Source organism: Delphinus delphis, chromosome 3, assembly GCF_949987515.2.
Source record: "Delphinus delphis chromosome 3, mDelDel1.2, whole genome shotgun sequence".
NCBI lineage: Eukaryota > Metazoa > Chordata > Mammalia > Artiodactyla > Delphinidae > Delphinus > Delphinus delphis.
The window spans coordinates 96,663,142-96,678,916 of record NC_082685.1 but is presented as its reverse complement, the minus strand read 5'-3'; the positions used below and the strand labels follow the sequence as shown (position 1 = coordinate 96,678,916).

Here is a 15,775-nt window from a genome sequence, read left to right as displayed (position 1 = left end):
GGACATTTTAGCCATATGTATGTGTTGATTTTACATCAGGGCAACCTTCACTTTATTTTTTAACTTTAATAACATTGTTTTGTTCTATTGTTCCATTGTATTTTGTTTTATGTTTACATTCCATTCAGGACATGAGATTTTTACTTAGGGTTGTGAAAAAGTTTTTCTTAAATGCATCTAAAGTTTAAAAAAATCAATTTAGAGACAACTATTAAATAAATATTGGACAGGTGGTAGGTAGATATGACAGTAACTATGAGTTCCTGAAGGTTAAGAAACCCTGACATCAGAAGTTAATAACCTTCTTGAATCACTTCAATACTGGTAAGGACATTTCACAATCTTGCTGTTCACTGTGAAATTTCCATCATTATATTAATCATCCTCAAATTCTCCTCAAAACAGATGTTGATAACAGCTTCTGGTTCAATTCCTGGTGTATATAATGAGAACTTGTAGGACATAAGAGCTTAATGATTACTACAAGGACAGTCTGGTGAGACAGTAACATTAATAAGATCTGCCTCGTTTTATTTTTTTTAATAATTTAATGTTAAGAAAACACTAGCTACCTTTTTTTTTGAATTGCAAGGTATGAGATTCATGATCCAGAGCTTAGGGAGAAAAAAGAAAGGTATAAAAAAACAAAAACCTTACAATACTTTGATAAATGAACTGCTGACATTTGGTATTTTTCCTTTATTTTTCTATGGACTTACATTTATAGCTTGCATACACACACAATTCATCTCACATATCCAGTTTTATATGTTTTTAAAATTTCAGATTATAATAAACACTGTTCTATGCCATTAAAAAATGCTTCCCAATAGCAATGAGCACACCTAGTGCCCAGATCTGGGTTTCTAATACCATTCTCCAATAAAAGGAACAAGGGATTCTTGGAGAAATGGCAATTCCTAGGACTAGGGCAGGAAACATACAAGATGAGCCTGGAGCGTCTTACAGTAAGGAAGTAAAGAAGTACTCAAGGAAACAAACAACACACAATGACTGGAGCACGTCAAAGGGACACAGGGGCCAACTGAAAGAGCTCTCAATGGCCAAAGCGGAAACAATGAGTAAAAATGTAAAGAAAGCAGTGTTGAGTTATAACACAAAGTATAATAGGAATATATATGAATCTGTATTGATAGAAATAAATGATCGAATAAATAAATAATGGGGGAGACTAGACAAATCTCCTGCACTGAATTTCAAATAATTGACGTAAATGCTCCACCCTCAAAGAAGTGGAACATAACATCCCACTCCTTCAGCATAAGCTGTGCATAGTGACTTCCTTCTAAAGAGTACAGCATGGGAAGGGGGAGTGGGGGAGCACGGATAACGTGAAAGAGGAGAAGCCTGCCAAACACCACCTCAGCCTAGTGACCAAGGTTCACATTAACTGTGGTCAGTCGCGCTGATAAAATGTACCCTTACCAAGATGTGGAAAATAGCACTTTACCTCAGTGGTCTTTCTCCCCAACGCCTATAACTAACCCATTACTCAGGAAAACGTCAGACAAACCCCAACTGAGAAACATTTTACAAAACATTGACCAGTACTCCTCAAGTTTATCAAGGTCATCAAAAATAAGGAAAATCTGAGAAACTGTCACAGCCAATAGGAGTTTAAGGAGACAGGACTAAGTGCAAGATGGTGTCCTGGATGGGATCCTGGAACAAAAAAATGACTTTAGGTAAAAACTAAGGAGATCTGAATTAAGTGTGGACTTTAAGTTAGTACTAATATATTTGTGTCAGTTCATTAATTGTAACAAATGTACCACAGTAATGTAAGCTGTTAATAATAGGGGAAGCAGGGTGCTGAGTATATGGGAACTCTCTGTACTACATTTGCAACTTTTCTATAAATCTACAACGGTTCAAAAATAAAGTTGATTTTTAATGCATACCACAAAATGTTTTGAAAACACTTTAAATTACTACATAATGCCCCAGAGAGTTTACTATCATTATTTAAGCATTTCCCTATTGTTGAAAATTTGAACCATTGCTAGTTGTTCCTGTTAAAAGTAACAGAGTAATGAACAATTCTACATACATATTTGGTTCATACTTTTTATTACGTCCTAACAGTAGATTCCTATAAGTTCATTCTACTTTTTTTTTTAAGTCAAAATAACACATTTACCTACAGTGGCTTTAACCACAATAATAATCAAAAGCCTCAGAAGCTTCATTAGACTGTGCAACTTTTCTGAAGTAAGTTCCATTCCTCTATAAAGAGTAAGGAAAACATCCAGAATTTGCATTCAACACCCAGCCTTATTCACTGATTCATGCACCAGACAAATGTACTATTAGGCAAGACATTCAACCACCTTAAGACCTTATACTCTGATCTGTAATAAAGGAAAACCTAATTCACCAAATTCTTACATTTGACAGTTAAAAACCGTTTCCTAATCTTTACAATCAGATAGTACATGAATAGTAAGTGGTAAGTGCTTTTACACTAATTTTTTGCAGCACTTGAACCTCCAGGACATAATGTGATTCCGCAGCTACAAAAGACTCCTCCCATATTAGCATTTGGTGATTTTTTTTTAATACTTATTTAAAAACGTAAAATTTTTAGAGACCTTCAAGATGGCAGAGGAGTAAGACGTGGAGATCACCGTCCTCCCCACAAATATTTCAGAAATACATCTACATGTGGAACAACTCCTACAGAACACTTACTGAACGTTGGCAGAAGACCTGAGACTTCCCAAAAGGCAAGAAACTCCCCAAGTACCTGGGTAGGGCAAAAGAAAACAGAAAAAAACAGAGACAAAAGAATAGTGGTGGGACCTGCACCTCTGGGAGGGAGCTGTGAAGGAGGAAAAATTTCCACACATTAGGAAGCCCCTTCACTGGTGGAGACAGGCGGTGGAGGTGGTGGAAGCTTTGGAGCCACAGAGGAGAGTGCAGCAACAGGAGTGCAGAGGGCAAAGCAGAGAGGCCCCCACACAGGGGGATCAGTGCCGGCCAGCACTCACCAGCCCGAGAGGCTTGTCTGCTCACCCACCGGGGCAGGCGGGGGCTGGGAGCTGAGGCTCGGATTTGGAGGTCAGACCTCAGGGAGAGGACTGGGGTTGGCAGCATGAACACAGCCTGAAGGGGGCTAGTGCGCCACAGCTAGCCAGAAGGGAGTCTAGGAAAAGGTCTGGAACTGCCGAAGAGGCAAGAGACCATTGTTTCGGGGTGCTGAGGAGAGGGGATTCAGAGCACCGTCTAAACGAGCTCCAGGGATGGGTGCAAACCGCAGCCATCAGTGCGGACCCCAGACACCGGCACGAGACACTAAGGCTGCTACTGCAGCCACCAAGAAGCCTGTGTGCAAGCACAGGTCACTATCCACACCATCCCTCCTGGGAGTCTGTGCAGCCCGCCACTGCCAGGGGCCCGTGATCCGGGGACAACTTCCCCGGGAGAACACACAGGACGCCTCAGGCTGGTGCAACGTCACGCTGGCCTCTGCCGCCGCAGGCTCGCCCCGCATCCGTACCCCTCCGTCCCCCCGGCCTGAGTGAGCCAGAGCCCCCGAATCAGCTGCTCCTTTAACCCCTTCCTGTCTGAGCAAAAAACAGACTCCCTCAGGTGACCTACATGCAGAGGTGGGGCCAAATCCAAAGCTGATCCCCAGGAGCTGTGCGAACAAAGAAGAGAAAGGGAAATCTCTCCCAGCAGCCTCAGAAGCAGCGGATTAAATCTCCACAATCAAGGTGATGTACCCTGCATCTGTGGAATACCTGAAAAGACAACGAACCATCCCAAAACTTAGGTGGTGGACTTTGGGAGCAACTGTAGACTTGGGTTTGCTGTATGCGACTGACTGCTTTCTCGTTTTATGTTTATCTTAGTTTAGTATTTAGAGTTTATTATCATTGGTAGATTTGTTTATTGATTTGGTTGCTCTCTTCCATTTATTTTTTTATATATATTTTTTTCCTTTTTTCTCTTTTTCTGAGTGTGTATGTGTATGCTTCTATGTGTGATTTTGTCTGTATAGCTTTGCTTTTACCATTTCTCCTACAGTTCTATCTGTCCGTTTTGGGGTTTTTTTTTTAGTATAGTTTTTAGCACTTGTTATCATTGGTGGATTTGGTTTTTGGTTTGGTTACTTTCTTCTTACTTTCTTTCTTCTTTTTTTAATTATTTTTTAATTTTTTCATTTTTAATAATTTTTTATGCTTTGTTTTAATAAGTTAATTTATTTTATTATTTTTCTTTCTTTCTTTCTGTTCTTCTCCCTTATCTTCTGAGCCATGTGGCTGACAGGGTCTTTGTGCTCCAGCCGGATGGCAGGCCGGTGCCTCTGAGGTGGGAGAGCCGAGTTCAGGACATTGGTCCACCAGAGACCTCCCAACTCCACAAAATATCAAACAGTGAAAGCTCTCCCAGAGATCTCCATCTCAACGCTAAGACCCAGCTCCACTCAACGACCAGCAAGCTACAGTGCTGGACCCCCTACGCCAAACAACTAGCAAGCCAGGAAAACAACCCCACCCATTATCAGACAGGCTCCCTAAACTTAAAATAAGGTCACAGACATGCCAAAACACACCACCGGATGCGGTCCTGCCCACCAGAAAGACAAGATCCAGCCTCATCCACCAGAACACAGGCACCAGTCCCCTCCACCAGGAAGCCTACACAACCCACTGAACCAACCTTAGCCACTGGGGGAAGACACCAAAAACAATAGGAACTACGAACCTGCAACCTACGAAAAGGAGACCCAAAAACAGTAAGTTAAGCAAAATGAGAAGACAGAGAAACACACAGCAGATGAAGGAGCAAGGTAGAAACCCACCAGACCTAACAAATGAAGAGGAAATAGGCAGTCTACCTGAAAAAGAATTCAGAGTAATGATAGTAAACGTGATCCAAAATCTTGGAAATAGAATGGGGAAAATACAAGAAACATTTAACAAGGAACTAGAAGAACTAAAGAGCAAACAAACAATGATGAACAACAAAATAAATGAAATAAAACATTCTCTAGAAGGAATCAATAGCAGAAAAACTGAGGCAGAAGTACAGATAAGTGACCTGGAAGATAAAAGAGTGGAAATAACTACTGCAGAGCAGAATAAAGAAAAAAGAATGAAAAGAATTGAGGACAGTCTCAGAGACTTCTGGGACAACATTAAACGCACCAACATTCACATTATAGGGGTCCCAGAAGAAGAGAAAAAGAAAGGGACTGAGAAAATATTTGAATAGATTATAGTTGAAAACTTCCCTAATTTGGGAAAGAAAATATCAAGTCCAGGAAGCACAGAGAGTCCCATACAGGATAAATCCAAGGAGAGGCACGGCAAGACACATATTAATCACACTATCAAAAATTAAATACAAAGAAAAAATATTAAAAGCAGCAAAGGAAAAACAGCATATAACACACAAGGAAATCCCCATAAGGTTAACAGCTGATCTCTCAGCAGAAACACTGCAGTCAGAAGGGAGTGGCAGAACATACTTAAAATGACGAAAGGGAAACACCTACAACCAAGATTACTCTACCCAGCAAGGATATCATTTAGTTCAATGGAGAAATTAAAACCTTTACAGACAAGCAAAAGCTAAGAGAATTAAGCACCACCAAACCAGCTTTACAGCAAATGCTAAAGGAACTTCTCTAGGCAGGAAACATGAGAGAAGGAAAAGACAATAACAAACCCAAAACAATTAAGAAAATGGTAATAGGAACATATATATTGATAACTACCATAAATGTAAATGGATTAAATGATCCAACCAAAGGAAACAGACTAGCTGAATGGATACAAAAACAAGAACCATATATATGCTGTCTACAAGAGACTCACTTCAGACCTAGGGACACATACAGAATGAAAGTGAGGGGATGGAAAAAAATATTACATGCAAATGGAAATCAAAAGAAAGCTGGAGTAGCAATACTGATATCAGACAAGATAGACTTTAAAATAAAGACTATCACAAGAGACAGAGAACCACACTACATAATGATCAATGGATCAATCCAAGAGGAAGATAAAACAACTAAAAATATTTACGCATCCAACACAGGAACACCTCAATACATAAGGCAAATGCTAACAGCCATAAAAGGGGAAATCGACAGTAACACAATCATAGTAGGGGACTTTAACACCCCACTTTCACCAATGGACAGATCATCCAAAATGAAAATAAATAAGAAAACACAAGCTTTGAATGATACATTAAACAAGACAGATATAATTTATATATGTAGGACATTCCATCCAAAAACAACAGAATACACATTCTTCTCAAGTGCTCATGGAACATTCTCCAGGATAGATCATATCTTGGGTTACAAATCAAGCCTTGGTAAATTTAAGAAAACTGAAATCGTATCAAGTATCTATTCTGAGCACGACGCTAGGAGACTAGATATCAATTACAGGAAAAAAATCTGTAAAAAATACAAACACATGGAGGCTAAACAATACACTACTTAATAACCTAGAGATCACTGAAGAAATCAAAGAGGAAATTTAAAAATACCTAGAAAAAAAAGATAAAGAAAACATGACGACCCAAAACCTATGGGATGCAGCAAAAGCAGTTCTAAGAGGGAAGTTTATAGCAATACAATCCTACCTTAAGAAACAAGAAACATCTCAAATAAACAACCTAACTTTACACCTAAAGCAATTAGAGAAAGAAGAAAAAAAAACACACAAAGTTAGCGAAGGAAAGAAATCATAAATATCAGATCAGAAATAAATGAAAAAGAAATGAAGGAAACAATAGCAAAGATCAATAAAACTAAAAGCTGGTTCTTTGAGAACATAAACAAAATTGATAAACCATTAGCCAGACTCATCAAGAAAAAAAGGGAGAAGACTCAAATCAATAGAAGTATAAACAAAAAAGGAGGAGTAACAATGGACACTGCAGATATACAAAGGATCATGAGAGATTACAACAAGCAACTATATGTCAATAAATTGGACAACCTGGAAGAAATGGACAAATTCTTAGAAATGCACAACCTTCCGAGACTGAACCAGGAAGAAATAGAAAATATAAACAGACCAATCACAAGCACTAAAATTGAGACTGTGATTAAAAATCTTCCAACAAACCAAAGCCCAGGACCGGATGGCTTCACAGGTGAATTCTATCAAACATTTAGAGATGAGCTAACACCTATCCTTCTCAAACTTTTGCAAAATATAGCAGAAGGAGGAACACTCCCAAACTCATTCTACGAGGCCACCATCACCCTGATACCAAAATCAGACAAAGATGTCCCAAAGAAAGAAAACTACAGGCCAGTATCACTGATGAGCACAGATGCAAAAATCCTCAACAAAACACTAGAAAACAGAATCCAACAGCACATTAAAAGGATCATACACCATGATCAAGTGGGGTTTATCCAAGGAAGGCAAAGATTCTTCAATATATGCAAATCAATCAATGTTATAAACCATATTAACAAACTGAAGGAGAAAAACGATATGATAATCTCAAGAGAGGTAGAAAAGGCTTTTGACAAAATATAACACCCATTTATGATAAAAAAAAAAAAAAAACCCTCCAGAAAGCAGGCATAGAGGGAACTTACCTCAATATAATAAAGGCCATATATGACAAACCCACAGCAAACATTGTTCTCAATGATGAAAAACTGAAACCATTTCCTCTAAGACCAGGAAAAAGACAAGGTTGTCCACTCTCATCACTATTATTCAACATAGTTTTGGAAGTTTTAGCCACAGCAATCAGAGAAGATAAAGAAATAAAAGAAATCCAAATCAGAAAGAAGAAGTAAACCTGTCACTGTTTGCAAATGATATGATACTATACATAGAGAATCCTAAAGATGCTACCAGAAAACTACTAGAGCTAATCAATGAATTTGGTAAAGTAGAAGGACACAAAATTTTATGCTATTTCCTGATACAGAAATCTCTTGCATTCCTATACAGTAATGATGAAACATCTGAAAGAGAAATTAAGGAAACCCTCTCATTTACAATTGCAACAAAAAGAATAAAATACCTAGGAATAAACCTACCTAAGATGACAAGAGACCTGTATGCAGAAAACTATAAGACAGTGATGAAAGAAATTAAAAATGATACAAACAGATGGAGAGATATACCACGTTCTTGGATTGAAAGAATCAATATTGTGAAAATGACTATGCTATCCAAAGCAATCTACAGATTCAATGCAATCCCTATCAAACTACCACTGGCATTTTTCACAGAACTAGAATAAAACATTTCACAATTTGTATGGAAACACAAAAGACCCCGAATAGCCAAAGCAATCTTGAGATAGAAAAACAGAGCTGGAGGAATCAGGCTCCCGGACTTCAGACAACACTACAAAGCTACAGTAATCAAGACAGGATGGTACTGGCACAAAAACAGAAAGATAGATCAATGGAACAAGATAGAAAGCCCAGAGATAAACCCACGCACAAATGGTCACCTTATCTTTGATAAAGGAGGCAAGAATATTCAATGGAGAAAAGACAGCCTCTTCAATAAGTGGTTCTGGGTAAGCTGGACAGCTACATATAAAAGAATGAAATTAGAACACTCCATAACACCATACACAAAAATAAACTCAAAATGGATTAAAGACCTAAATGTAAGGCCAGAGACTATAAAACCCTTAGAGGAAAACACAGGCAGAACACTCTATGACATAAATCACAGCAAGATCCTTTTTGACCCACCTCCTAGAGAAATGGAAATAAAAACAAAAATAAACAAATGGGACCTAATGAAACTTCAAGCTTTTGCACAGCAAAGGAAACCATAAATAAGACGAAAAGACAACCCTCAGAATGGGAGAAAATATTTGCAAATGAATCAACGGACAAAGGATTAATCTCCAAAATTTACAAGCAGCTCATGCAGCTCAATTTCAAAAAACAAACAACCCAATCCAAAAATGGGCAGAAGACCTAAACAGACATTTCTCCAAAGAAGATATACAGATTGCCAACAAACACATGAAAGGATGCCCAACATCACTAATCATTAGAGAAACGCAAATCAAAACTACCATGAGGTATCACCTCACACCAATCAGAATGGCCATCATCAAAATATCTACAAACAATAAATGCTGGAGAGGGTGTGGAGAAAGGGAACCCTCTTGCACTTTTGGTGGGAATGTAAATTGATACAGCCACTATGGAGAACAGTATGGAGGTTCCTTAAAAAATTAAAAATAGAACTACCATACAACCCAGCAATCCCACTACTGGGTATATACCCTGAGAAAACCATAATTCAAAAAGAGTCATGTACCACAATGTTCATTGCAGCACTATTTACAATAGCCAGGACATGGAAGCAACCTAAGTGTCCATCGACAGATGAATGAATAAAGAAGATGTGGCACATATATACAATGGAATATTACCCAGCCATAAAAAGAAACAAAATTGAGTTATTTGTAGTGAGGTGGATGGACCTAGAGACTGTCATACAGAGTGAAGTAAGTCAGAAAGAGAAAAACAAATACCGCATGCTAACACATATAATATGTAATCTTAAAACAAAAATGGTTCTGTGGAACCTAGGGGCACGATAGCAATAAACATGCAGATGTAGAGAATGGACTTGAGGACACGGGGAGGGGGAAGGGTAAGCTGGGAAGAAGTGAGAGAGTGGCAATGATATATATACATTACCAAATGTAAAACAGATAGCTAGTGGGAAGCAGCTGCATAGCACAGGGAGATCAGCTCCGTGCTTTGTGACCACCTAGAGGGGTGGGATAGGGAGGGTGGGAGGGAGACGCAAGACAGAGGAGATATGGGGATATATGTATGTGTATAGCTGATTCACTGTTATAAAACAAAAACTAATGCATCATTGTAAAGCAATTATACTCCAATAAAGATGTTAAAAGAAAAAAGACAAAATTTTTAATCTATAATAAATGATTTCTTGTAGTGTTTTCAGTCTCTGTTTAACTTTACTGCCCTATAGTGCCATCTCCTCTGGCACTTCTGTGCTTCTTCATCCTCCCATAAATGTTATTTTAAGCCTCAGTGTAAGCCCACCAACCAAACTTCCTTTGATTGCCTCCAAAATTTCCCATTGCTTCCATGACATCTAATTGTTTCTTCCTAAAACTTAAAGATCACTAGGAAATTCAACAATGGTGTCTATCAGACTGAGTTCCCTGGAAATGTTCTCTACAATGGAGAGATGCCTGCAAATGGTTTATTAGAAGATGGGGATGCCCGGGGAGATACACATGTAAGGAAGGGAGGGGGCAGGATCGAGTAGAGGGAGAAGGTGACCCACAATGTGGTTTCAATGGAGGCTGCCACAAGAGTACAGGGGGTCCTGGAGCTGGGACTACAGAGATGTCCCAAATTGGGGCAAGAGGGTTGGGCCTTTAAATCCCCTCATCAAGCAGTCACTGGTTCCAAGTGCCCAGTTGGAGGGGGACAACCTTAGAAGAGGTAATTTCCTGTGGTCGAGGGCAAGGCCCGATGAGGGACACAGCCGCGAGGCCATCATGGTCTATTGCCTTAGCTGCCCAGGGATGGACACATCACCAAAGGAAGGGATGAGAGCGGAGCGTCAAAGTTTCCACCATGGATCTGTCCTCATTAAGTCTCTGCCTGCTCATTTACTCTCACCAGTTAATCTTAAAAGGATTAAGCTCTTAAAAATGGAATCTATAATCCTTAGACACATTTTTTAATCAAGGAGACTTCTGAGAGCACACAGTTCATTTCAGATGTGAAAGGGCTGAGGAACTTAGGCACTCCTAGGGAGGCACTCTGTAAACACCTTTAAAAGATACCAAAAGCATCACTATTTTTACACATTACACTAATTTTTAGGAAGTGAAATGAAATTACACTTAAAAATAAAAATACAAATCAGATAAAAAGACCAAAAATGAGATAAAGATGCCTGTGTCAGTTCTCAGCACAAAAATCTCAGAGACATCTATGTGAATAGCTATGTGCTTAGAAAGACTGGGAATCCCATTAGAACATCTATATTTGAGAAAGATTATCTCAGTTTATTTAACCTTAAAACATGTTGTGGGATATTCCCAAGAGAATAAAAAGTAGCTTAACAGAAAAGCTTATGATTTTACAAATGAAAGTTTGCATTCAACTTTCCTAGGTTGGGTTTATTTGTTTGTTTGTTTCAGATTTTATGCGAGTCTGAAAATTTCAAACATGTTGACTAGATCCTTTCTTTCAGAACAGAATTTTAGATTTATGAAATGTTTTATTTGAAAAAGTTCACTATCATACAGATATCAGGAAATTAATAGAGATACGTTGAATTTTTTTTTTTTTTTTGCGGTACGCGGGCCTCTCACTGTTGTGGCCTCTCCCGTTGCGGAGCACAGGCTCTGGACGCGCAGGCTCAGCGGCCATGGCTCACGGGCCCAGCCGCTCCGCGGCATGCGGGATCTTTCCGGACCGGGGCACGAACCCGTGTCCCCTGCATCGGCAGGCGGACTCTCAACCACTGCGCCACCAGGGAAGCCCTGATATGTTGAATTTTTTAAAAAACTTACGGCTAATCAGCTCCTTGAGATAGTCTTTTAATAAAATGAATGACCAAAACTCTCAATAAATGTCAGAAAATTTAGAAGTAAAAGTTCGTTTATGTCATACCATGTAATCTGTCCCTGATCATCCTCCTAATACTCTAAAAATTAAAGGTTTTTCTTCACTTAATAGAAAAATCATATATTAATTATTCAATTTGAGTTCACATTTGTGGAGTATCTACTATGTGTGAGGCAAATATTAAGCAAAGGAAGTAACTAAAAGTGACCTTATCTGAGACACTCCACTTAAGATGTGGTGACGGGAAATTCACAAGTGTAGGAAGGCTAATCATTTTGAAAATATTATCTGTAAAGTGCAAGCACCCTCTGGCTTCCTGAACTGGTGAGGTTCCCGAAGTTCATTAGAAAGCTGTTTACTGCCTTTATTGGCCCAGAGAAGCAATGTCATAAATGGGGGCTGGTTTCCAAATGATCCCTCCTAATGCAGCACTAGCGGGTCCACCCCAAGTTCTGGGAGCAAGAAGCTATGAGGGACGGGAGGAGAACATCGTAGTTTCCCATGCCCGTGCCAGATCCAGAGCCGTTCTGTAGCCAAGTCCTGGATCAGAGAAAGTCTTTAGTTAGCATTCTCCCTTCCCATGCACCTCCACTCAATGCTGCACTATTTTCTAGCCTCTTAGTTCCCAAGACTTAAGTCCTGTAGCACTCACCCAGACCCAGCTTACTGCCACAAATTCTACAGATCAAGCTAATTCACTCCCACCCCACCAACTCCACCCCTTGTTCAAATTTTACAGTTTTCTATCCAGGAGGAAAGAATCTAACTGAATTAATTCATGCTAACGTGTAAACGCTCATTCCTTAAGGCTCCAAAGACACTGGTGTAGCTTTTAAAGAAAAGACTTGTTAAGCCAAATGTGGAGAACAACAGGCTAATAGCAGTGATGGGCGGGGGCAGGGTCATGGGAGAATAATGAGTATATATTGAGCACTTACGATGCCAGGAACTAACACGGCTTCACTGGACCCTCTTAACACCACCAGTGGGGAGGCATGTTATTCCCCCAGTTTTACAGAAGAGAAACGGGGGGTTTGGAGAGGTTCTGTGTCTTACTGAGCTCTGGAAGACAGTCACCTGGTCTTCTCTCTGCCTTGGCAAAGTCAACCAGTCTGGTCCCCATCCCAGAGGCAGGCAGCTCACCTAAGCCATTCTTCTTTTGCACTATTTTCCCTCTTCCTTTGTACTGAAACCACAGATACCCTAAAAGCAAAGTTTTTTTTCCATTGTGTGATGGCAGGGATGGTAGGAGAAACTGAGGCAGCACTGGCTGAATATACTCAAGCATGTTTGTATAAATGAAACTTCTTCAGTGGGGTGTGGATCAGGAACTGCTTCTATTCTAGGCTCTGAGAAAGGGAGAAGAGGACATTATCTTAACTTCTTCAGTATATTCATCTCCCAAGTATCAGTATCTACCTATGTAAAGTCTGTTTTTTTTTTTTTTTTTTTTGCGGTACGAGGGCCTCTCACTGTTGTGGCCTCTCCCGTTGCGGAGCACAGGCTCCAGACGCGCAGGCTCAGCGGCCATGGCTCACGGGCCCAGCCGCTCCACGGCATGTGGGATCCTCCCAGACCGGGGCACGAACCCGTGTCCCCTGCATCGGCAGGCGGACTCTCCACCACTGCGCCGCCAGGGAAGCCCTAAAGTATGTTTTATAGGTCCTTTTCCAACATTCTAGGACTCAATAAATCAGCTACCCTTTAGGTTAATTCAGGTGCTATCGCTTGTAGAATACCTGACTTTAAAATTAGTCATCTCATTACTATGGCTTTACATAGTATAACCCATTCAAGAAGAAAGGCATAAAAAAAAGAACCTACTTGCCATATTCTATGCTCATTTTACGTTAAAAACACAGAAAACAAAGTCTCCCTCTGCAGAACTGGAGAGGACCCTGTGTTCCAAGCCAGGAGCCGGGTCCAGCAGCCCCCAGACAGATTTTCTGGATGGCTGACCACTCATCTTTCCAACTGCTGATTACTGATTGAACCCACGTGGACACTGAAAAATTTTGCCTCCTCCAAGCAATCTGATTTGCCTTTAAGGACCCACCTCCCTCCCCCTCTCAGTCCACGTTATTTAAGCTGGATGCCCCTCACTCCTGGGCTCCAAGGGTACACACGTGACCCGGCCACAGGAGGCACAGTGACGCTCCAAATCATTCCAACGGGACTCACTGCCAAGAACTGTGGGGAGGATGGATGCCAAGAGCTGCTGAAGGCCACCAGGTAGAGAGAACCTACCTGAGAGAGAAGATGCCCAAGGCCAAGCAATTCTGAGGGAAGAGAAGAAAGAAGGACGGAGGGGCAGAGACAGAGACTTGACGGCACGGTTTGAGGCTCTAGATCCAGGTTGCCCTGGGGCTTTGCCAGGTGTGAGCAGATACACTCTCCTTTGAAGCCATATCCAAGAAGAGTTGAGCTCCTGTAACAAGGCAGGAGTCCTGAATAAGACATCCCTGATGCCTGTGCTCCATCTGTCTCATTAGACATCTCCATTCCTACCCACCTCTCCTCAAATTATGATGACAGGAACCATGGTGTGGTTCAGTGCCCGAGCCTGGTCCACCTGGCAGGACCCATGGAGCCAGCCAGCAGCAGGTCAGTTGCCTGGTTCCTGGTCCACCAAGCAACAGTTCTCCAACAGGCACTCACATTCCAGCTCCACCCACCTTCCCTCTGAAAGGCCACTGCCCCAAGTGGACAATTAGGCTTCCAGACAAGGAGCTCTGAGTTGGACCTGTGGTTCGTTGGTTGATTTTAAAGGGAATAACTGTGCTTCCGTTTGTCAAGGCCCAGCACACACAGCAGAGATCCACGTCCCTCTGAATCATCCACATCTTAGGTTTGAGAACTGCCGTCTAACTTGAACAAAGCTCTTCCTTCAAAAAAAGAAGAGGCCTCCCGGCTGCAGGCCTCTACATTTTTTAGCACATTAGATAGCTGTGGAATCATTGAGAGACAATGAGTAGAGAGAGCTGACAGCACAAAAGTCTAATGACACTACTGCTGGTGCAAACCAGACCAACTGTCCCCATAGCTGTTACAATGAGATAATTAAGCCTCTGTATTTATCTCCTGAGAAAAGGAATTCCCATGGTTTTATCCCCCTAAAGATGGATATTTATGCTACCTGGTAGTGACATGTATCTTTTATGTATATTGACTATCTCCCCAGCTAAGAGGAAAAATTTCCAGAGCGCAGGAGCCTTGAGTCCCCAGAATCTAGAACAAGACCCTGTGAAGGTAGCCAATAGTCAGCAAATGTTGTCCACTAAGGAGGAGAATCAGAGGAAGCTTTTATTCGATATCACATTCTCTCGTAATAGAATCTCGCTTCTCAGTGGTTCAGTCCCAAAGGAGAGTCTCCATACAAGGGAAGAGAAATCAACTTCCAGAAAACAGAACCCAATATTAACAAAAAATGCCAATCATGACCAAATGAGGGCTCTAACTGTATGCTGGTCTCTTCAGGAAATGCTGCAGGGCACGACTGACTTCTTATTTCTGGGCATGTCTGCCCTTCTCCCTAGAAGGCCTGTCTATAGCTCTTTCCTTTGAAGAATCAGTCCATGCACCCTGCAAGGTTCTGAAATAAATAAGTACGTAAACAAGGTCATGGCTGAAAATTCAGAGACTCAAGTTTTTATTTTTTTATAGTGCTATTAAGGCCATCTTATTTCATGAGAATGATCACTGAGTCTTCCTTTTATCCCAAGGGGAGTAACTGAGGGTTTTGGAGACCATGGATTGGAAATCATGGACTTCCTTGCTTGAACGTGAATGCACAATATTAGTTTTGTGTACAACTGTATTTCTTTATGAAGAGAATGCCACACTTTCATTAGTTTCTGGAAAGGTTTTATGATCCCCAAATGGAATGAGAATTAATGTTCAATTCCTTTGCTATTTTAATAGCATAGTGTTTACTTGGTTATGACTCCAGTAAAATGTTACATAAAGAACAACAAGAAAAAGAAACCACGTTACGCAGATAAAGAATATGTAGGTTCTTGATACCCTTTTGAGTTGGGCATGGCTTATATCATTGAAAGTTTTTACTAGATGCTATTTCTTATACTAGATGGCAGTGATGCTTGGATGCTCAGGGCAACCCATGTTGTCTGGGTGTTGGTCGTGACAGTAGTTGGCTGGGGAGGT

At 40.7% G+C, this 15,775-nt stretch overlaps 1 protein-coding gene and 1 pseudogene across 1 annotated transcript in view; both read right to left on the bottom strand.

Moving 5' to 3' along the window:
* The window catches only part of LOC132421624 (E3 ubiquitin-protein ligase RNF19B pseudogene), a 75,176-nt pseudogene extending 61,599 nt beyond the window's left edge, over positions 1 to 13,577 (bottom strand).
* Positions 1 to 15,775, bottom strand: part of MCTP1 (multiple C2 and transmembrane domain containing 1) — a 546,887-nt gene that overhangs the window by 513,767 nt on the left and 17,345 nt on the right. The window lies entirely within an intron of this gene.